Here is a 20,018-nt window from a genome sequence, read left to right as displayed (position 1 = left end):
TGATTTGAAATTGGTTTTTCCCTATTCCATGAAGTAAAAACTACCAGAAACATTGTGCATGCCTTTGCCTGGAAAGAGCTTTGCTATACCTTTACCATCTTGCCTCAGTTAGTATTTAACATCCTCAGCTCTGGAGAAAGTGTAACCGTCTAATAATTTCACAGTAGAATAGACTGGTTCTTAGAATTAATGCTATCAGGGGCGCTGAGGGGCTCAGTTGGTTGAGCATCCGACTTCAGCTCAGGTCATGATCTCACGATCTGTGAGTTCGAGCCCTATGTTGGGCTCTGTGCTGACAGCTCAGAGCCTGGAGCCTGCTTCAGATTCTGTGTCTCCCCCTCTCTCTGCCCCTCCCTGGCTTGTGCTCTGTCTCTCTCTCTCTCTCTCTCTCTCAAAATAAATAAACATTAAAAAAATTAAAAAAAAAGAATTAATGGCATCATTCTGATAGGAATAGTAAAGCAGGTCATGGAAATATCCTGAATGGGTATGACCTGGCATATGGAGGAAGTTAATTTTTTTTGCAGAGTAACATGCTTTTATTTTACTATGATGCATATAAGGAAAGACAAATATGCCAATGATACATTTCCAATTTGACAGAGCAATCTCGGAAGTATTTATGATATTTAGGAAAAGAGACACATCAATTATTAAGTAATGGAAGTTAAATTTTATGGAAACATGGTGATCTGCCAAAACAGCAAAGTGATAGAAGGAATGCAGAGACTATCAGGCTCTCCCCTCAAAACAGAAGGACCAATTTATACATTTTGCATCCTTTCATTATTTATTCTTTTTACTTTATTAATAAAAACAATGTGTTCATTTAATATATTCATCACAAGGGCTTAACAAGAGACTTAATTTAAAAAACAGAAACAGGGGCTCCTGGGTGGCTCAGTTGGTTAAGCATCTGACTCTTGATTTCAGCTCAGGTCATGATGTTACCTGCTGGGCTCTGCACTGACAGAATGGAGCCTGCTTGGGATACTCTCTCTCTCTCTGTCACTCCCCTTCCCTCAAAATAAAAAAATAAACTAAAAAAAAACCAAAACAAAACCAAAAACAGAAACGAAACAAAAATGACACCACAGTCTAAGATACAGAGTCCTCAACAGGAATGAAGGAAAGGACAGACCCTCTGAGGAAAAAACAAAGACAAAAAAGTAGAGTGACTAGAAAATCAGGCAGGGTTCTTGGCTGGAGCCCTACTTTGAGTAGGTTTCCTGCAGCTACTTCTTAAAGGCTGTAGGCTTTTTTTTTTTTTTTTTTTTCAGAGCTCAGCAGCATGTATTGGTCCTGAGGGCTATCAATGTTACAATGTTGGGTTCTCCTAGCAGGCTCTGGGGGGAAGTGGGATGGTTCTGATGGATATGGGGGACGACTATTTCTTCAGGATGTCCAGGCAGATGTTCCCCTGGGTGTCCATGGTGGGGTGGTAGCAGGGTGTTGGCAGCTGAGAATGTTAAATACTAACTGAGGCAAGATGGTGAAGGTATAGCAAAGCTCGGTAAGCATAGCCAGTGGGGAACTTCCAGGAGAGCTTATACCTCAGGTCTTCCTTCATACACTGTGCCAAATGCTCCATGGACGGCCCCCACCCATTTGAAAAGTCTGTCTGATTCAGGAAGGCAAAATTCTTACATTACCAGACATCCTGAGGGTCATCAGATCATGCTGTAGCCTCTTGCCCACGGTGCCCAGCTGGCACCTCCCACTGGGCTCGGCTCCTTTGCGCTGCCAGGGCTGTGGCCCCTGGGTCTGGAAAGCCATCCTAGCAGAGGACAGGGAACTCAGAAAGCATGACTGCAACTGCCTGCCTTTTTTCACTTTAGGACAAACATTTGGTGGTATTGCAATGTTTTCATTTTTGAGGTTCTAGCTTTGAATGTATGCTCAATTTTTTGTTTCTTTCTTCATTACATGAGTATACATCTTCCCAGGAACAGTGCCACAACACTTTGGTGTGATTCTGAAAGAGAAGGAATAAGGTAATCCTCACAGTGATGTTTCTTTAAAAAACATATACATATTTTGCCCACTTTCCCTAGAAGGAGGTGTGTGTGGCCTTGGTTAAAGATCCTTAACAATTCCCAAGTCGCTGGCTGATGGTTTACCCAAAGTCAAGGCATTTGGAGCAATTTAGATGAGTCGTTTACAAAAAAACTTTGCAGACAAAATATATGGTTTTAACTTTTAGAACAGGCTCAGAGTGTAAGAATATTTGAGAACCATGTAAATATTCTATTTTTCAAAATTCCTGAACTTCAGGAGAGGTTGTTCATAATCAGAGGAGTATGATAAATGTGTTGTGGATGTAAACAGGCTTTCTTCCCCAGTCTTTACCTTAGTGCCTGTGCTCAGTCAATAGGCTCATGAACAAATGGCCCGAGATGCCATGGGTAACAGGTTCAAAGATGGCATGGTCACCATCAATGATTGCTCAGTTGACAGCAACAGGAAACAACTCTGATTCTCCAGGGCAGCGCCATGTCCCATGGGGACCAGCCCTGTGATATTGTGTGATGATTTAAATCTCCTGGAGTCTAGGAGCAGTAAAACATTTTTTCTTTACTGAAATAGACACTGGATTTAGATTTACCTTCCCTGCCCATCAGGCTTCTGCCAGCTCCACAATATGTGGACTGATTGAATGCCTTTATCCATCATCCAGTATATCACAAAATATTTCTTCTGAGGAATTAATTTTAACCATGAAATAAATAAAGTATTGTTTTGAGTTCATGGAAGACATGGTCTTCTTTTATATCATATTTTCTAGAAATAGTTGGACTTACAAAATGATAGAATAGCTTATTGCAGTTCTGTCACCAGCTTTGAGATACTTGTTTAAATTGTTATCATGATGAATAAAGCACATACTCTTAACCAGGAAATAATACATATTGTTTCTCCAAAGTAAAACAAAACAAAACAAAACAAACAAACAAACAAAACAAACAAAAAAACAAACAAAAAACAAAACCTATGTCTAGGAACCAGAGACAGAAATAAGAGTGTTGTCTATCCTGATTGTAACTAATGGCCTACTTGAGGAAATCTTGCTTTCTGTACCCAAGACTTGCTTTCTGCTGATCGTGGGTCTATGTACCAGTAGAATTCAGCTACTAAGAGGGTTCCCAATGATCCATGCCTCCTGATATTCAACGTCCTTGAGTGATCCCTTCCCCTTGAGTGTGTGCTAGATTTAATGCCTTGCTTGTAATAAATAGAATACAACAAAACTGGTGGGATGTCATATTCTACCTTAAGTTAAAAAAGATTCTGGCTTAGGGGCACTTGGGTGGCTCAGTTGGTTAAGCTTCCAACTCTTGATTTTGACTCAGGTAATGATCTCACGGCTCATGAATTTGAGCCCAGTGTCAAGCTCTACACTGGCAGTGTGGAGCCTGCTTGGAATTTTCTCTCTCCCTCTCTCTCTGACCCTCACTCTCTCTCTCTTTCTCTCTCTCTCTCACTCTATCTCAAAAATAAAGAAACATTAAAAAAAAGATTCTGGCTTCAGTTTTGCTTTCTTCTATTACTCCCTCCCTTGCTTCTGATGGAAGATGGCTGCCATGTTGTAAGCTGCTCTATAGAGAGCATTACATGGCAAGGAACTGAGGCCCTCAGTCCAGCAGGCCATAAGGAACTGAGTTCTGCCAATAACCACATACATTAATTTAAAAGTGGATCTTCCTTCACTAGAGACTTCAGATAAGACCACAACCCAGACAATACTTTGCAGCCTTACAAGACATTCTGAGTCAGAGGACTCAGCTACGGTACACCCGAATATAAGATATTCCTATAAGATAGGAGATAATGAATATTATTGTTTTAAGTTGTTAAATTCAACAGTATTTTTATTTTCTTATGTAGCAGTGGATAACACACAAAGTACCCAAAAGAGAAATGCTTTCATAGTGTACATAATATTAATTGTTGAATACCATTTTGAGTTTCACATGCTTTGGGGGCAAATAGACAAAAAAAAAAAAAAAGGTTAGGTTTTGGCTCAGAAAATGTGAATATGAAATTAGTCATGTAAAAAGAAAATTACAACTAATTATGATTTATAACCAATTCTGTAAAAATGAAACTATCGCATTTACTATATTTTCATTCTTACGAAAATGCATATTTACATATTTTATATAGATAATTTTACTTTTCTTTCTCTTTACCACTATAAGAGGTTGTTGATAAACTTTACAAGTTTCCACCCCCCTCACACGCGCGCACACACACACACACACACACAGACACACATTTCAGAATATTGAATTGGGAATCACAATGGATGTAGAGAAGAAATGTATATTAATCAGAGATGAATTATTGAGCATCTCTCTTCAAGGTCAATGTGAGTGTATACAAGACTTATTGTTACTTTACGTAGAGTACATTATCATTTTTTGAAATCTAATGTGAGAAGAAGGATATTGTAGATATTGAGCAACTAATGGAGTAGATTACATGGGCGCTTATTTTAATCTGTCTGGTATCGAAACATACTTTTACTCGATTGGGACCCCAAAAAAGTTTAATGGCAGGGCCCTGCTTTCCACAATAACAAACAGAAGGGAGCTGATGGCCTCACTTTCAGTTTGCTGGTAGCTGTGGCACGGCTACGTGACCAACTCCTGGCATAAATGCAGAAGTTCTAACATCTGATTTTTAACCTTGAGGGTTTGACATGAAACTCAGAGGAGGGTTCAGAATCATCATGAGGAACCATTGTTTAGTCAAGAAGCCTGTGAGTTTGGCTGGAGTTTGGAGACTATTTCCAATATGATTTTGCTGGGCATTTCTGCCCTCGTTTTTAGACTTTGGTTCTCTAATGATTTGTTAATTGTGTATATCAATATTCCTTGAAAATATCTTTTCAACTTAAATTGGCCACAGATAGCTTCTGTTTCTTATGAATCCAAAGTCCCATTGATAAAAATAGTAGCAACAACAAAAACAACAAACAATGAAATAAAGATACTTACTCCTCACTCAGGTTGAAAGGATCAATTAGAAAACGCATTTGAAAAAGACAAATGTTGCTAAAGATTACCAAATAATTTTAGCATCATGAAAAACCAGTATAATGATGAAACATAGAGGAAACCAAAGAAAAAACTGGGACTCTAATTAATAATAAATATTACAAAGAATGCAAATGGAAATAATACCCTATTATTTTTACTTAATTCAAAATATGTATATTTACCTTTTGCCAGGAATATCACTAGGTCCTTATTGTATGTTTTCATATATAACAGTCTTAACAAGCATATGAGGTTAATGCTAACATTATTTTAAAATGAACAAATGATTATCTGATAGCTATTGTGGCTTCATTATAACCAATTGGGTGATAATGGAGAGAAGAAAATGGTTTTGATATTATCTCTGAATCTAACTTTTTTTTTTAATTTCAGAGAACTCCAAAAATTAGATATTTTGCCACAATGACTAATGTGGCATACTGGTTGCACTGACTATTACAAATAATAGTCTCTCTGTATCCTTTGCAAAAATACTTTTCAGCAACTTCCATCAAAAGATGAAGTTTATTTCTTACCTGTGAGATCTAGGCTGAACTTATAATTTGTTTTGTTCCACAAAATATGGCATAAATGACATTGTATTATCATTTCAGTTAAGTTATTAGTCATTCTGGTCATTGGTCTTGACCAAACCTAGGTCAAGAGACATTGCATGTATCTTTCCTCCCTTAAGCCCCTGAGACCATTTGAACAAACCTGGAATGATCGCCTTGTCCTTGAGACAAGCTATCTAGTCCAAGACAAAATTAGACCAGCTACACTATCCCCCTAGTAGCCCTCCAGATGACCACAAATATATGAGTGAGACCAATCTAGATCAGTCGAGTTCAGCCTGAACCACACTCTATAGCCATCTTACAGATTCATGAGAGATGGTGAATGACAATTCCTTCAAGCCAGTAAGTTTTAGAGTGATTTGTTACACAGTAATAGTTAACTAATACCAGCATTAATATTTAGTATTCATGAGTATTTTAAAACACTATTACATCTATCGGCTCATGAAAAAAGGTTTATGGCCTCTGCAACCTGAATGTTATGAATTAAACACCCTGAGGTTTGGCATTCTGTGGAAGGTATTTATTCGTCCATAATTTTATGATTAGTCAAAACTAATTTGAATAACTAGTATAGGGAATTAGGATATTTTTATATTTCCAAGAATTATGTTAAAAATCTATACACTGTATATTTCCTTGGATTGGGATCAAAGGAAGAAAAATATATTCAATGTATCCAACAACAACAGAAATATTATAATTAGTAATATTTACTGAATGCTTACTCTGCACTGGACTCTATGCTAGGTATTTAGTCTTTATTCTCATTTTTAACCCTAAGTGACACCCAATCTGTACTCTCTACAGGGAATCCATACATCCTCAGGGTCTAGTCTGATTAAGGATAAACCCACAGAGCATGAGCTGTCACACCTCATCAGGGTCAGTTTGCAGACTGCCAATACCCAGAGCTATTCTGGGATTTGGCAGAAGCAGCTGCAGCAGCACCTGTGAAACAGAACTTCAGAGAGCATCTAGGCGTAGAGTCAGCACAATAAAGTTTCTACACAGACTTGTGCATGGACGAAGTAGTATGGAGATGTCTGGGGTCCAATGGAGGGGTTTCCAGTTTTCCTAAAAGCCCGAGGAACCAGCTATGGGAAAGACATTCAAGTGAGGCTTCTTTCTAGGTCTCAGGAAGCTGAACTATTGCTTAATGAGGTCCCAAGCTAACACATGGGGCCACTAGAGGAAGCAGTTTTCCCAAAACAAAAGAACAGCCCTTTTAACCCTCTATCTGTGTATTCTTAGCTTATTCAGAATCATCTGAGAAACATGTTTAAAAGTACAGATTGCTGAGCTCATTTTCTGCATTGTCAGATTCAGTAGATCTGAGGCTGGGCTCAAGAATTTTTTGTTTTTAATAAGGACCTTCATTGAACTCTCTAGTGAAGCAAATACGGAAAACATTACTTAGGTGGTGAAGGAATTAAAACATCTAAATCTCTGGCAGCTGGCAGCAAGGGAGGATGAAACTAAGTAGCAGGTTTGCAAGGTTGAAATAGTACAACCCCAGGCAAAGCTAAAGAGACTAGAAAGTGGAGATTGTGTGAAGCAGGGGCAAGTATTAACAGAGCAAGAAGAACCTAGAAGCAACTGGTCTCCTATTTCTCTGTGTGCCTAAGTAAATGGTTCATTAATTCATGGGTTCTTCATATAGTGAGTGTCACCATGGATAAGGGACATTTCTGGTTTCACCAAATTAAAGGTTTGTTTATAAATTACCCTTGCCTTCAAGGATGTCACAGTTTAATAGAAGAAATAGACACGTAACCAAATAATTGAAAAACTCATGACGTTGATGCTGTGATAGATGTATAAACAAAATGAGATGGAAGTAGAGAAGGGAATTAACTCTACTGGGAGAAAGGAGGGGTCAGGAAAGACTTTGGTAGGACTTGGTCTGGAAGAATGGGTAAGAGTTTATCATAACGCATAAAGGATGAAGGACACATTTCAGTTAGAAGAAACTGTGTGCAAAGGCAGTGAAAGAATCAGACATTTTGAGTGAAGCATGTAGAAACATATTTTAGCTAGAAGGGAGAGTGCCAGAGGGGATAGGGAGATAGAAACCAAGTAAACTGGGATCAGGTACTAAAAGTATCTTGTAATCTTATGCTAAGAAATTTGACAATTATCCAGAACTCCATGAAAAACCGATTCAGCCATCTAGGCATTTTTTTAAAACAGAAAATAATTATCAGATTTATTTTCTACATTTAAAGCAACACATACAGCACATGACTTGAGTATATGCTAAAGATTGAATTGTGTCCCCAAAATTTGTATGTTAGAAACTTTAATCTCCAATGTGATGGTGTATGGAAGTGAGGCCTCTGGGAGGTAATTAGGTTTAGATGAGGGTGTGCCCCATTATAGAATTAGTGTCCTTATAAGAAGAGAAAGACCAGAGTTCCCCCCTTTTTTTTTTCTTGCCATTGAGGACTCAGCAAGAAGGCAACAGCCTATAAACCAGGAAGAGAGTTCTTACCAGTAACCAATTCTGCTGGCATTTTGATCTTGGACATCCTAGCCTTGGGAACTATGAGAAATAAGCAGCCCAAGCTGAATAAGACAATGTACAAGTTTGTTCTGTTCATATTTCTGTGTTTGAAATATGTGCAGAAGGCGGATGGGGGACCCAAAGAACAATTAAGGAAGTCAAAGAGTTCCCTCATCCTGGAAGTCAGGATTAGAAGCCTCTTATATTGCAGCCTACCTGATTACAGGTCATCATACGGGGAGATTTAAAAGATGTTTCTGTTCCCCTATACCTCATCTTGCCAAATCCATAGACAAACACAATTAAATAAATGAGATGAAGGAATATGTGAAAAATTGGGATGTCACAGAGTAGGAAATTGGAAGTAAAACTGAAAAAAAAAGAATTAAAGTAGAAAAATAATTGAAAATAAAGTGATAAAAATAGGTAATTGCATGTTAGCTGATTCAGATTGTCTCATGGTGACAACCAGGATGGCTGTGACACAACCACTGCATGTTCATTGTTAATCTTTCTATTGTTTTCTCTCTTACACCGACATTTCCATTTGAGGGACCATCTATAAGGGCTATTTCTATTTTTACAGTACGCCCAGTGTCAAGATTCATGAGGTCAGATGTGAAGATGAATTTGTTGGTTAAGCTGTTCTTTCTTAAGGGCAAGAAGCTTAATCATTTTTTTTGTACTGACCTTGTCTTGTCTGGAGATGAATCAATGAATCAAGTTAGAATGGTAAATCATGAATAAGTGATTTATGCTTGTCTTGATCAAATATGATAGATTGCTTGGGTTCCTGACTATTACTGTATATAAAGATTTATATAATATACAAGTGACTGTGGATTGGAGAAAAAAACTGAAAGTTTTCTCCAAGGATATAGTCCTACGTAACACTGTAAATGTTATTCCTAGTGAGCTACTTCTTGAACAAATGATGACTGGGTATGATTAATTCAATACAATTTTTTTTCGTAATGAAAATATCCCTCATTTTCTCATTTCTTTCCTTTCTTTTTCCAACCATTGTTTTCTTGTTTTCTTTTTAAGCAATCACGTCAAAATCCTATAGGCAACCAATAATACAAAATGTACTTTGTAATGGCTCTTTCTTACTGATCCACTCATTCAAATTTCTGGGAAAATCTTTACAGTCTTTTACCAGCAATGAACAAAGAAGAAATTCACTGTGGTCAGGGATGCCATCAGAGATAAAATAACTGCTAAATGATTGAATTTCCTCTGGATAAGCTCCAGTATACCACATGTTTCTTGGGTAGAGGGAAATGGACGTAGACAAGATGGCAGTCTAAGGAAGTGACATTAACTCATCTTTTCAGACTAATACCTCTGAGAGAAGATCCAACTGATTTTCCAACCTGGTTTGCATAGTTTTCCACATGAAAGACTTCTAAAAAAATAAATCAAGAGCAGATTGACAATTGATTGTTTCACTCCGGAATTGGGAATGTATGTCATACACACGGTGCTGGAAGCAGAGATTTAGTATAGAAAATATTTTGCTTTTCCTGAAATTGAAATAAATATAGTTCTTCATAAACATTGTTATATAATGAAAAGCACTGCATGCCATGGAAGTTACTGTCATCAACAAAATAGAAATTATGGCGATGGTTTGAATTATGTGCTTGGCAATCTGAGTACCCTATAAAATAATTTTTCTTGGTCTTAAAAAATATATGAGCAGTATTCAGTGTGAGACAGAAATCCATATTCTATATAATTTTTTCATTCATTTGCTCATTCAAATTTATACAGAATAAAAAAAATAAATGTGTTTTTAAAGTCTTAACTACACCTTTATGTTTTAAGGGAGGATGAATTAATTTGACAAGATATATTAAGTGTATTTAACTTCACTTTATGTAGATCATAGAAACATCCTTTGTTCTAATGAATAGTAAGAAATAAAGGGTTTTTGTTCAGTCTTTTTGGGGGATTTATTTTCTTTTTGGTATTCTCATGTTTCAAGTTCCATTCTGGACATTTTCGTGGACCTTTATTTTGAGAACCATTTCATTTTTAAAGTTCTCAGGCTCTAGAATTTGTATATGAGCAAATCTTCAGAAACTAAAAGGCAAGGAAATTTCAAAGAACATTTCAGAAACAATCTAAAACAATTAACTGAGTTAGGTATGCAAAATTCCAAGATATGGCAAAAGTGAATGGATTCTGCAGATATAATTCAGGTTCCTGATTGGTTTTACTTTGATTTATATCAAAGGGGGGTTATCTTCACTGGATGTTACCAAATCAAGTGAGCCCTTTAAAAGAGTGCTCTCTTTTGGAGACATTTTTCTGCTGGCCTTGACAAACAAACATGAGTTACACAGCTTCAAGAAAGCTTCCACAACAACCACACTTCCGATGTACTCTGAAGAGGATTCCAGGCCTCAAATGAGACTGCAGGCATGGCTGATATCTTTTTGTAACAGTGGACCTAATTATGTTGTGCCTGGACTGCTGACCTACAGAAACTGTGGGATTGTAAATGACTGTTATTTTTACTTGCAGTTTGTGGTGATTTGTTTATACTACTAAAATCTCGTACAGGAATATCAGGTATATATTAGTCCAGAAAAACAACAAATAGGATATATATAGGGAGAGAGAGACAGAGACAGAGAGAAAGAGACAGAGCCAGGAAGTAAATTGTTATGGAATCTGAGAAGTCCCAAGGTCTACAGCTGGAGATCAAGAGGGCTGATGTGTAAGTTTCAGTTCAAGTGTGAGTCTGAGGCAGGAGAAGACAGATGTCCAAAGATCGATCAGAGACAGTGAATAACCTTTTAATTTTTTGTTGCTGTTCTACATGGGCCTCCAATGGATTGGATGAAGCCACTCATGTTGGAGAGGGCAATCTGCTTTCCTCAGTCTATTGATTCAAATGTTAATTTCATCCAGAAACACCTTCACAGACACTTTCAGCATAAGATTTAACCAAATATCTGGGGACCCAATGTCCCTGTCAAATTAACCCACATAAATTAACCATTATGAAAGATAACAAATGGGTGACTTCATGCAGATACTAGCTATTTTCTGTTGATCTGCTTTAAAATAATGTCCAATACATTGCAGAGAATGAATGAACGTTTCCAAGATTTGTCTACGTCTAATTGTTTATTCCATTATTTTTTGTATTAATATTTATATTAAATTGTTCTATCCTTAATTTTCCTTAGAACTTAATACTCATTCATCCTCTCAAGTAAATTAATAACTGAACAATTAATACCATGTGTAAAAGTCTGTAAATCAAACCAGAATTAGGCACTCAATACCCTTATTCTTTAAGACATTTAAAGTACTATGTGTATTATTTAATTTAGACAAACTCACATAATTATTAGGTGCAAAATAATGTACAATGTGCTATTAATAATATAAATAAGTAATAGAATGAGGCTTTATTACTGAGAAACTACTACCTAGTGGGAACAGAGCAGACATACACACAGTAACACAAGCAGACTACAACAGAAGTCTTAACATTCCTTGAGATTGTAGGAGAAGAGATTAATTCTGTGGGGGAAGATGAGTTGTAATTGGGGGATTGTAGGTTTTAGGGGAAAGGTCATATTTGAAATCAGCATCGAAAAGATAGAAAGTACTTTGAAATGTGGAGACATTGTGAAATGTATTATGTTAATAAAGGACATAAATGGCCTATGTTGGTTGTACACTTTTCAAGATAACAGGACAGTAAAATAAAATGGTATTTGAGGTTGGAAGATTCCAGTTTGCATATAAGTTTGTTCACTTATGATCAAGCTTAACTTTTCTGAGCCCCAGATTTCTTGACCATAAAATGGGGATAATATAACAACCAACACTCATGCTGTGAAATCAAATGAGAGCATGTGATTGGTTTGATTAAAGTAAAACTTTAATTTTCCCAGTTATTACTTCCTACTATACTCTGTCAAATTCTCATCAACAACTGAGTAAGGAGCTTCCTAAAGGACATCGGCATGTGACTCCATATCTCTTCTTATACTCTCATTAAAAAAAAACTAATTTCAGCAGAAACTTTGTTTCAAACTTTGAAAAATTACAATCATCTATTTGACTCAAAGCTTTCCTCCTGTACACAACACATGGACTTTCAACTCCAATATTGTGGAGCATAAGTAAAAGGGACAAGAAGGTTGGGTGGTATCTCTTTGTCTTCCATCTTCCTTTATTTTTCCCCTCATGGTGTTCTTTGTGAGACAAGGCAGATAGAATGATAAATTCATCAATCCATAGCTAGAGAATAAGAATTATTTTCTACAGAATTTTAATAATCTGTAGAGAAGTTGTAATCCTTTATTAACGTTTTTTGTTTTGTTTTGTTTTTTTACTTAGTAGCATCTTTGTACTCCTATTCTTTTTTGTTCTTATAAATATATGAGTTGGATTTCCTTGAAATCTTAGCATATGACTTCTGAAGAGAAGCAGGGAGAGTCCCAACTGGCTTTTCAGACTTCAGGCTCAAGGATTCCCCACTCCCTTCTAGATCAATAGATTATTTCCTTCTGATAATCTGGCATCACTAAATATCCCCTCCTTGATTCTCAGAAGCCATCTTGGTTCAGAAGGGCTTATGCCCCCAGCTCTGTTCTTTCATGATTTTCTCACAGTTGCCATTAATAAGTGACCCAGATCTTTCCATATTTTTTCTGATGTTTTCTGACCTCTAACTCCTCTTAGTCCCCCGAACAATGTGCAAGCCTATTTATTCCTTCTTCCCCCAGGGCTTAAATTCTTCCATCTCAGCTGAACTCACAGTACTTCCTTCTCAGGATAGGCTTCCCTGTTCTTTCTGGGTGTGAATATTTTCTAGAGATTTTTGATATCTTCCACTGATTAAACCTCTTTACAGTCCCTTTTTTCCTCACACTATTATTTCAACTTCCTGCATGGGCTTCGTGCCCGCCTCTGACTTTGCTTACATGCAATTTGAAGCTTCTAAATTTTCTTCGGGTTTAAATAAATACATAATTTGTGAGTGCTTTTCATCTTTCTTTTTGCAGAAGAATATGAAAATATTTAGATCTAAGCTTCTGCCATATTCCTACTTGAAGCACATGACTTAATTGAATTTTATGACTACAATATCCTCATGTATCTCTCCCAATTTTAAATATATTTAATATAACACTCCAGTCTGCTTACTTTTGATAGTTGAAATTCTTTTGTAGACCCTTTCGTAACTAATTTGTATAGACTGAGTGGCAGGGGTGAACAGAAGGCAAGTTTGTGGGAATGCCAAAACGTGTTAGTGTAGAGGTATAGACCAAAGTGTTCTTCTGAGCATGGGTACTCTCTATATGTCCCTGGTATGGACAATCCTCAAGTCTCTCTGACTCAGTTTCCTCCACTCACAGCTTAAAGATGGCAGACACTCAGGTGAGGCTGTGTGGAGAAAATGCTGCAAGTGTTTACAGATGCTGACCTACCTGGAAGCGTTATTGGTCTCCAATTTTCTCTCTCTCAGTTGCTTCTGATTCTCCTCCAGCTCTGGATATCCTGAGGTTCTAATGCCCACTTTTTTGATACTAGTCTTTTCTACGTACTTTTGGATTTCTGGAATTTTCATGGTTTGAGATCCACTCAAGGAACCTCTTTCACCTTATTTTTTTTTCTTTTTCTTGTTTTGTTATTCATTTCTTTCCTTTCAGTTTTTGGCGATACAAAATGGATCAGAAAGGCCATAATGTATCCTTAGATCGCTATCTTTTAGCTGGAAACAAACATGTTTCCTTCACTTTTCAACATTCTGCTCATGTTCCTCTGTATAAAGTATGGCTTATCAGTGTTCTTCTTTTAAATTGGTGCATGGTACTGAATAAAATGTTCTCCTTGCTCTGTCATGAAAAATAGGTGGGCCATCACCTCCTTTGTGACACACACACAGTATAAGACTATATTAACATCTTTTGACAGTTACACCACATTTGCTTTTACGGAAATTAAATCAATTAACACCACTAGGTGTTTTTTATTTTTATTTTTATGTTTTTGTAGATATACTGATGCTAAGTCCAATCTTTTTGGATTTGGTTTTTTATATAGCTTATTACTTACCAATTTCTGTTTTCATATAAATTATGATCAATATGACCAAAGCTAAAAATAATATTTTCAAAGAACAACTACATCTTTTTGTTGAACATACAACTTACATATTACATCAACTAAAAAATTAAATTTCATTATTTTCAGTACTTTTCTAGAGAGACTCTTTATTTTTTTCAATAAATATTTATTGAGTAACCAGCCAAGCTCTAGATTCTGGTGATAGAGCAAGTAAAAAGAAACTTCTCATGCGCTCATGGAGTTTATTGGTGAGAGGGATGAGAGTCTATACACACACACACTTCAAAAAAACAGTATCAGTGAGATATTATTGTTTTGCAGAGGATTAAATAAGATGATTTGATAAAAAAAAATCTTAGGCAACTGTATTTGTTATTTATGGTAAATAACTGTATTTTTGTTTTAAGGAAGAGGCAGTGGTATGTACTCATAAAAAGTCTTCTGGCACATGTAACAAGAGAAAATCCCAGAACGATTTCTAGATACAGCCTTTCACATACCAGGGTGCCCTAAAGAGACTACGGTTTCAAAATATAATTTTATCAAGGATCTCTAGACAGGGAAGTCCATAGGTAACTAAAGGAAGTAAGAATTATAGTTCCCAATTAAGCTGATGGTGTTATGTGCATCATAAATTTAGTTGCACCCATTAAGCAAATAGAGTCAATATGTTTTATACTTTGATTATGATCGAAATACCTCCTGACTCTTTTACCTTGAAAGATCTAAATAATTTCATGTTAGAGAAATTGGGCCAATGGTATATATACTGATGTACGTGTCTTCTATAAATAATTACTTTGCCTTAGCAAAAATTGAAAGAGTTTATAGCTTTAAATCTATTTACTTCCTACTTGCCTCAAGTTCTAATGTTATTTCAGACTGTGTTGCCCTATATCTGTTTGCAGTGGTCTTACTTTTTAACTGTATAGTATTTCTTACACTTTAATATCCCCATAACATCTCTTCTCTTTCATAATTCCCATTCATTGCTAGGTATGAAGAAAATATGCACTTTTCACTCACTGTCAGTTGCATTAGAAATTGGTATTTTTGGGGGCGCCTGGGTGGCTCAGTTGGTTGAGCGTCCAACTTCGCTCAGGTCATGATCTCTCGGTGTGTGAGTTCGACCCCCGCGTCCGGCTCTGTGCTGACAGCTCAGAGCCTGGAGCCTGCTTCAGATTCTGTGTCTCCCCCTCTCTCTGCCCCTCCCCTGCTCATGCTCTGTCTCTCTCTGTCTCAAAAATAAATAAAAACATTAAAAAATTAAAAAAAAAGAAACTGGTATTTTTGTAAAACAACTTGAAAATAACTGTAGAATGTAGAACGCATGAAGATCTTCCATTTCAAGATGGCAGATAAAACATTTTTCCCTTAGCATTTTAACTCTCCATTAAAATGATAACAGCAGTTGGAAGTAGATGAAATTTTACATCAACAAATAGAATAGAAACAATGCATCCCTGGACAAGAGTTTTCCACAAATTTCTTAAAGTAGAAAATGAAGTGATTTCCAAGGAAAAGGTACATAAACATTGGCCTCTAAAGATGGAGGTGGTATTGGAGGTGACTTGAAAGAAGTGCAGACACTGCTCTCTCTTACTATTTGCTTCTTACCACCTCTTCTATGAGGGGGGGCTCTAACCACAGTGCTCAGCTTAATAGACACTAACTGGTCATGTGGACAGAACCCTCCTTGGGTTTGTTCACATGTTCAACCACAAAAAGGTGTGTTGCTGTCTTTCCTTTCTCCAGGCAGGGGGAGTAAGACCATGTAGATTTCAAGCAATCTCTTTTATTTATATATTTTTCAACCATTTATTGAACAGATATATATATATATATATATATATATATATATGTATATATATATATATATATATTGGATGAATACTTGGTGGCAGATACATGAGGCATTTGGGATAAAATGGTGAGTAAAAAATAAGATGTTATGTTCAAGAAACCTACATTCTGGTGGGGCCATCGATCACACACATAAATTACCGCTGTGATAATTTCTATGACAATTACATGTTGCTATGGGAACAAACAATGGGATATTTGTTATGTTTTGGCACAATTTCATGCAAAGGTGAAAATCTAACTGCAATTTGAGGAATGAGCAGGATGAGCTAACTAGCAAATAGAGAAAGTAAGAGCACCCCCAAATTGGAAACAGTATGTGTAAAGCACTGTACCAGGAGGTTCTGGGTAAGTTCAAAATTATAACAAAAGGCTAGTGAGACTAGAGAACAGAAAACTAGAAATTTAGGTATGGCCCAGATACATATTGCAGCATAAGATATGTGTGATAGTTAATATTATGTGTCACCTTTACTGGTCAAGGATGCCATATCCATGCTAGTTAAACATTATTTGTGTGTGTGTCTGTGAAGGTGTTTCTGGAAGAGATTAATATTTGAATTGGTAGACTGAGTAAAGCGGGTGGATTTCCTAATGTGAGTGGGCATCATCTAATTCCTGAAGGACCTGCAGTGAAGAAAAAAAACAAAGAAACGTTAGATTCATTCTGATTGAACTAGGACATCAGTCTTCTGTCCTGGATACTCCCGGTTCTTAGGCTTTCAGACTCAAAATGGAATCTACATCCTTACCCATACATCCTTACCCTACATCCTTACACATACACATATATGTATGTGTATATATATACACATACATACGTATCTTTTATTGTTTCTGTTTCTCTGGAGAACTCTAATACAATATATTAAAAGTTAATTGCTTATAGAGTTATAGGATAAATAATTTTTCCTCAAAACTTGGACTGGGTTGTTGATGAGAGTCTGATCCTGGCTTAGTACTTATTCCTTTGTAGGGGATCAGTTATAATTTGGCTTTCTAAAAAATACTGCTTTGTTTTGTTTTGTTATCTAGAGCTTTTAGGATTATCTACACTTGGTGCTTTAAAATTTTACAGCACGTCTGTGGTGACAAATTGTTCATTATTTTGCTGGAAAATTGGTGGGAACTTGCAGGGACCATGCTTTCAATTTACCAAGATATCGTCCATTATTATGTTTCCTCCCTTCAACTGCTTTTAAGATATTTTATCATTAGTTTTCACCAGTTTGACTATGATGTGCCTTAGTGTGCTTTTCTATAAGCTTATCCCATTTGTAGGTTGCTTAGCTTTTTGAAATTGTAGATTTATAGTTTCATTAAATTTGATAAGCTTTTGATGGTCATTTCATTATTTCTATAAACATCGTCTGCCCCCCATGTCTCTCTTCTCCTTCTGGATCACCAGCTCCTAGTCTATCATGTTACATCACTTGACATGGATTCACAGATAACTACTGCTCTGTTTATTTTTCTTTTTCTGTCTCTGTCATCTATTTTGAGCAGATTATCTTGCAAGATTGTAATTTCATTGATTTTTTTCTTCTGCAGTGTATAATTTACTGTTAATCATTTGGGTTTATATATTTTTATTTCCCCACATTTCCAGAACTTTTATTTAGGTTTTGCAATAACTTTCTTTCCTATCCTTATTATTTTTATATTTTATTTTATAGTTTTGAGCATATGGAGAATATTATGATAACTATTTTTATATATTTATCCACTAATTCCATAACTTCTGTTATTTATAATTCTTTCGATTGACTGGTTTTACTCTAATTAAGTGTCACATTTTCCTGCTCTGTGCATGCAGATAATTTTTTACTGGATGCTTCACATTGTAGTTTTTATAGTGGTAGGTACTAGATTTTCTTGTATTCCTTTAAAAAGTATACTTTGTTCAGGCATGCATTTAAATTACTTAGGATTAGTTTAATCCTTTTAAGGCTTGCTTTTAGTGTGATCTGGAAGTGTCCAGAGCAGCCTTTGGCTTGCTGTGAATTTTGCTCATTACTAAAGAGGGCTTTGGAAGATTCTAAAGTCCCTGAGTATTACAACTTTTCTCCACGATGCCCATCCCAGAGCTTGTTCAGTCTCCTGTTTTCTGGTGATTCTTTTAGTAGCTACCTGGAATCCCATCCAATAGATATGTAATGTCAATGTGCAGGCAAAGATTCATGCCTCAGATATTGAAAGCTGTCTTTGTCCAATATTCTCCTGTTTATTATCATTCTCCTCTTTGTATTATAGTCTGGAAATTGCCTTTAGGCAGTAAGTGGGAGCAATTATAGGGCTTGCCTTATTTGTTCCACTTCCCTCAGGTGTCGCATTTCTAGGTTCTTTATTGTCTAATGTCCCAAAACAATTGTTTCATACAGTTTGTTCTGCTTTCTACTTGTTTATAGTGGGAGAATAATTTCTCAAACAGCTAATTCTTTATGAATGCAAGCACTGGTTGATATATTTATTTGCTGTTGTTGGACTTTGTGGATTGATATTATCTTTTTTTCTTCTCTGCTGTATTTTCTTCTGTACTATGTTTTTGGGTTTATTTCCCTGAGAAAATGGCCTCTCATATTCATTATATTATTTATTTTATTTTTACAATCATATATTAAATTTCAAGAATCTTTCTTGCTTTCTGGTTATCCTCATCATATATTTATGAAAATAATATCTTCTTAAACCTATCATAAAATACTGATTAAACATTTAGGGAGGTTCTCTTTTTCTTTAGACATTTGTTGGTTTTTATTTTGGGGGGCTGTTTTAGGCCTCCTTTAACAGTTTGGTGATTCTTTGTTTTTTCTTTATGTCTAAGGATAAGTGGATAAAAATTTTATTGTGAGCTTTTATCATCTTGGGCACAGTGTGCAGTGGCTTATTTCGATTATTGTAGTATGCACATACAAAAATCAGTCATTGTTTTATGGGATCACTAAACATCAGAATGCAGATCTTTTCATTAGTATACAAATATATACATTAGTTGTCCCAATCCTCAATTTGTTTTTTTTTATGTTTATTTCTTTATTTTGAGAGAGAGAGAGAGAGATCAGGGAAGGGGCAGAGAGAGAGAGAGGAAGAGAGAGAGAGAGACTCCCAAGCAGGGTCCATACTGTCAGAGCAGAACCCCATGTGGGGCTCCAACTCATGAACAGTGAGATCATGATCTGAACTAAAATCAAAACTCCAACATTTAATTGGCTGAGCCACTGGGCTCCCCCCAATTCTCAATTTCTTCAGAGAAGAATCTTTTTGGTGGGACAGGAAGGGATGTTATTCTCTAAAAAAAAAAAATTATGGGCACCTGGGTGGCTCAGTCAATTAAATGGCCAACTTCGGCTCAGGTCATGATCTGGTGGTCTGTGAGTTTGAGCCCTGTGTAGGGCTCTGTGCTGATGCTTCAGATTCTGGGTCTCCCTCTCTCCCTGCTCTCTCTCTCTCTCTCAAAAAACACATTAAAAAATTCTTTTTCTCCAATTCTACTTAACCTATAAATGGCCATTATTGTAGACATACATCTTTTTAAACTATTTTTTAAAGTAATGGTGAAGGAAAGAAAAAAAACTGCACTGGATCTGCAGCCTTCATCAGACTCCTTTCTTCTGTGGTCTTATTTCCCCAAAGGGTCAATTTTCAGTCTTGCAAAAATGTTCTTTGAAACTGTTCAAAGACTGGGTAATAAAAAAGACTTAGTTCATTTTGCAAATCAAAATAGAATAGATAGATAAATGACAGATGATAGATAGCTGTTTCTGGATTCAGTGAGAATGAATTTGAGTGGGGCAAGAGTCTGTGCAAGGGGACTGGTTGAGTGATATCTGTACTGATCCAAATGAAAAAACAAGTAGTTTGAAAAGATTGGGAAGTGGCACAAAAAGCTGAAGAAACCGAGAGAAGTGAGTGGATTGGTAAGACATT

General features: G+C 36.2%; 1 pseudogene; it reads right to left on the bottom strand.

Moving 5' to 3' along the window:
• Positions 1-1,178: 1,178 nt before the first annotated feature.
• On the bottom strand, positions 1,179-1,734 carry LOC131513138 (ubiquitin-conjugating enzyme E2 C-like; annotated as a pseudogene).
• Positions 1,735-20,018: the final 18,284 nt, after the last annotated feature.

Source organism: Neofelis nebulosa, chromosome 5 (assembly GCF_028018385.1).
Source record: "Neofelis nebulosa isolate mNeoNeb1 chromosome 5, mNeoNeb1.pri, whole genome shotgun sequence".
Classification (NCBI taxonomy): Eukaryota; Metazoa; Chordata; class Mammalia; order Carnivora; family Felidae; genus Neofelis; species Neofelis nebulosa.
Note: the sequence above shows the minus strand (reverse complement) of the source record. Positions and strands in the feature narration are given on the sequence as shown.